Here is a 4,891-nt window from a genome sequence, read left to right as displayed (position 1 = left end):
TTGCTGTGCAGAAGCTTTTTAGTTTTATGTAGTCACACTTGTTTATTTTTGCTTTTGGTGTCAGATCCAAAAAATCCTCACCAAGACTGAGATTTCTGCCTGTGTTTTATTCTAGGGGTTTTTGGGGTCTTATGTTCAAATGTTAGATCCATTCTGAGTTGATTTTTGTGTATGGTGTAAGATAGTTTTCCAGTTTTATTCTCTCACACATAACTGTCTAGTTTCCCTAGCACCATTTATTGAAGAGACTGTCCTTTCCCCATTGTGTATTCTTGGCTCCTTCATCATAAATGAATTGACTGTGTGTGTGGGTTTATTTCTGGTCTCTCTATTTTGTTGATCTATGTGTCTGTTTTTATATCAGTACCATACAGCTTTGATTACTATAGCCTTGTAATGTAGTTCTAAATCAAGGGGCATGATACCTCCAGCTTTTTATTTTTTCTTTCTCTAGATTGCTTTCACTATTTGAGACTTTTGTGGTTTCATACAAATTTTAGGATTGTTTTATTTCTTTGAAAATGTTATTGGAATTTTCATAGGAACTGCATTGGATCTGTAGATTGTTTTGGATAGCATGGACATTTTAACAATATTAAGTCTTCCAATCCATGAACATGGGATATATTTCTATTTATTTGTGTCTTCTTCAGTTCTTTCATCAATGTCTTAGAGTTTTCAGTGTATAGGTCTTTTACCTCTTTGGTTAAATTTATTCCTAGGTATTTTATTCTTTTTGATGCTATTGAAAATGGGATTTTTTTCTTAAATTTTCTTCTGATAGTTCATAATTAGCGTATAGAAACACAACAGATTTTTGTATATTGATTTGGTATCCTGCAACGTTACTGACTTATTTTAACAGTTTTTGGTGAGGTCTTTAGGGTTTTCTATATATAATATGTCCTTTGCAAATAGTGACAGTTTTACTTCTTTCTTTCCAAATTGTAAAGAATTTCTTTTTCTTGCCAGCTCCTCTGGCTAGAACTTCCAATACTATGTTGAATAAAAGTGGTGAGAGAGGGCACCCTTGTCTTATTCCTAATCTTAGAAAAGATTTCAGCTCACCACCATTGAGTATGACGTTAGCCGTGGGATTGTCATTTATGGCTTTTATTATGTTGAGGTATGTTCCCTCAGTACCCAGTTTTTGTTGACAGTTTTTATCATAAGTGGGTATTGAATTTTGTCAAATGCTTTTTCTACATCTATTGAGATGATCATATGATTTTTTACCCTTCATTTTGTTAATGTAGTGAACCACATTAATTGATTTGCAGATGTAAAATAATCCTTGCAGCTCTGGAATAAATCCCATTCAATCATGGTGTGTGATCTTTTAATGTATTATTGAATTTGGTATGCTAATATTTTACTGGGAATTTTTACATCTGTGTTCATGACAGATATTGGCCTATAGTTTTCTTGTGTCATCCTTGTCTGGTTTTGGTACCAGGATAATGCTGGCCTTGTAAAATGAGTTTGGAAGTGTCTTTGTTTTGGAAGAGTTTGAGAAGGATTGGTATTAATTCTTCTTTAAATATTTTGTAGAATTTACTAGCGAAGCTGTCTGGTCCTGGACTTTTGTTTGTTTGGTGCTTTTTATTACTGATTCAATCTTATTAGTAATCAGTTCGGATTTTCTTTCTTTCTTTCTTTCTTTCTTTCTTTCTTTCTTTCTTTCTTTCTTTCTTTCTTTCTTTCTTTTTTATAATTTACATCCAAGTCAGTTAGCATATGGTGCAACAATGATTTCAGGAGTAGATTTGTTCAGATTTTCTATTTTTATGATTAGATAAGTCTTGGTAGGTGTATGTTTCTAGGATTTATCCATTTCTTTTAAGCTGTCCAATTTGTTGATGTGTAATTGTTCACACTAGTCTTTTATGATCCTTTATATTTCTGTGGTATCAATTGTAATACCTCTTCTTTCATTTTTTAATTTTATTTGAGCCCTTTCTCTTTTTTCCTTGGTAAATCTAGCTAAAGTTTTGTCTATTTTTTTTTTTTTAGAGAGACAACTCTTAGTTTCATTGATCTTTTCTGTTGTCCTTTTAGTCTACTTCATTTATTTCTTCTCTGATTTTTGTTTTTTCCTTCTTTCTACTAACTTTGGGCTTCATTTGTTCTTTTTCTAGTTCCTTGAGGCTTAAGATTAGATTATTTATTTGAGATTTTTCTTGTTTCTTGAGGTAGGCATTTACTGCTATGAACTTCACTCTTAGAACTTCACTCTTGCTGTATTCCACAAGTTTGGTATGTTATATTTCCACCTTCCTTTGTCTCAGGGTATATTTTGATTTCTTCTTTGACCCATTTGTTGTCTAGTAGCATGTTGTTTGATCCCCGCAGTTTAGGAATTTTCCAGTCTTCTTTTTGTAATTGATCTCTAGTTTTATACCACTGTAGTTGGAAAAGATGCTTGATCTGATTTCAGTCTTCCTAAATTTATTTAGACTTGTTTTGTGACCTAACAGATGATCATCCTGGAGAATATTCCATGTGTGCTTGAGAAGAATGTGTAATCTGTTACTTGGGGATGAAATGATCTGTATATATCTGTTAAGTTCATGTGGTCTAATGTGTTATTTAAGGCCAATGTTTCCGCATTGATTTTCTGTGTGGTGATGTATCCATTGATGCAAATAGAGGATTAAAATCTCCTACTGCTATTATATTGCTGTCTGTCTCTCCCTTTATGTCTTTTAATATTTGCTTTATATATTTAGGTGCTCCTATGTGGCAGTGCAGGCTAGTGACTGGAGTCAGGGCCATCTCCGAGTCTACAAGCAACTCTGGGGACCTTAGCTGCCTACATGCACTTGTATATCTGCAGTAGTTGGCCATGGGTACATGCATAGACATGGGGAGCAGCCGTGGAGGCCTCACTTGGCATCTTGTGCACACATAGCTGTAGAGGCTGAGGCTGGCAGCCAGTGTGGATCCTGGGCTTTGGCGGGAAGGGAGCTTGGAGAGACTCGGGTAGCTGGTATCTGTGAGCATGAAAACCTCACAGGCAAAACTGCAGGATGTCTGCAGTGGTTGTGCTGGCTGTTAGATTTCTCAGTAACAAAAAGCTGCTGGGGTCCTTTGTGAAGCATTCTGCTGGGGACTGTAATGTAATTTGCAGTGATAAAAGCTGGGGATGGGGTCTGTAGCATATGCAAGGGCTGTTGAGATGTTCAGAAGTGAAGATTTTTGTGGTGCTCTGCAGAGCAGGCCGCTGGGAACCACAGCTGCTCACACTGCATGGACTGATACTGGTGGCCCCTGCCCTTGTTATCTATTCCTAACCATTTCTAGATGTCTTAGCTTTGCTGGTCTCTGGGCAGGGTGAAACTGAACTGGGTTTTTTGTGCAGTGCTCCCAGAGGGTGGGGAAGCTTGTTGCTCACCCTGTTTTCCTTTTCCCAGTGAGGGGAAGTCTCTTGGACTGAGAAGTTCCCTCTTGGTACAGAACAATGCCAGTCTGGGGGTGATTGTTTAATGCAGCCAAAATAAAACTTCTTCCTACCCTTTTTATAGTTATTCTCAGGTTTTTAGCTCTATTGTGTTACTGAAACTTCTTAAGTGGACTGTTAAACTCTCCCAGAGCTGTTTTTTGTTCACCGATGTGAGTTGTATTTTTTTTTGTTTTTTTGCTTTTTATTATTTATTTATTTCTTTATTTTTGGTGAGGGGGATGGAGCCTGGAGGCTCCTACTCCTCCATCTTGTTGATGTCACTCTTTTATTCAGCCCTTTAAAAATGTTACTCTACTACTGTCTTCTAGCTTGCATGGTTTCTAACAAGATGGTTGTTATAATTCTTATGTTTATTTCTCTTTAATAAGTTTTCCCCCTTTGCCTGCCTTCAAGATTTTCTCTTTGTTTTGTGTTTTTAGAAGCTGGATATGATACATCTGTCTCTGGCTTGGATATTTATCTTGCTTGGTGATTTGATCTGTAGTTTGGTAGATGCCATTAATTTTGAAAATTCTTAGCTATTATCCCTTCAAATATTTATTCTACCTGATTCCCTGTCTTTTTTTTCTTCTTCTGGAATTCTAATTGTATTATCTGTTAGGTCATTTGATATTGTTCTATATTTCCTGATTGCTATATTCTCTCTTTATTTTTTACTCATTTCTCCCTTTCAGTTTGGATATTTCATGAATTCTTCTGCTGATGAACCTGTCAGTGACAATCTTGATCTCTAATACTATGTTTTCCATTTCCAGCATCTTCATTTGATTTTTCTTATAGTTACCATCTCTCTACTAAATTACTCATCTGACAATGAGTTTTGTCCATTTTTTCCTTTGGAGGCTTTGACATATTTTGCATAGTTATTTTATTCAAAAAATTTTTAAAGGTTTTATTTATAAGTAATCTCTACAACCAATATATGGCTCGAACTTAACAACTCTGAAATCAAGAGGTCACGTGGTCTACCAACTGAGTCAGCCAGGAGCCCCCAAAGTTAGTTTAAATTAAATGTTGACAGCTCCAACATCTGTGTTATATTTGAGTTTGGTTCTGTTGATTGTTTTGTCTCTTGTCATTNCCTGACTTATTTCGCTCAGCATAACACCCTCAAGGTCCATCCATGTTGCTACACATGGCCAGATTTCATTGTTTCTCATTGCCATGTAGTTTTCATGGTATAGATAAACTCTCCTTGATTTTTTTTCTATACCACATCACCTCACCAGTGATTGTTTGTTTGTTTGTGTTTGTTTTTGTTTTCATAGGGAAGAGAGAGAAGAATCTGTGCTGGGCTCCATCGCCTTTCTGAAGCAGCTGCTCTTCCTCACCCTGAAGCCTGACCATGAGGGATGCTTTCTCAGGACTATTGCCATCAGTTTTTGTGAGTGCCTCTTGGCATCCATAGAGAGAGAAACCTGCAAGTGG

Source organism: Crocuta crocuta, unplaced genomic scaffold, assembly GCF_008692635.1.
Source record: "Crocuta crocuta isolate KB4526 unplaced genomic scaffold, BGI_CrCroc_1.0 scaffold388, whole genome shotgun sequence".
Taxonomy (NCBI): domain Eukaryota; kingdom Metazoa; phylum Chordata; class Mammalia; order Carnivora; family Hyaenidae; genus Crocuta; species Crocuta crocuta.
Note: the sequence above shows the minus strand (reverse complement) of the source record.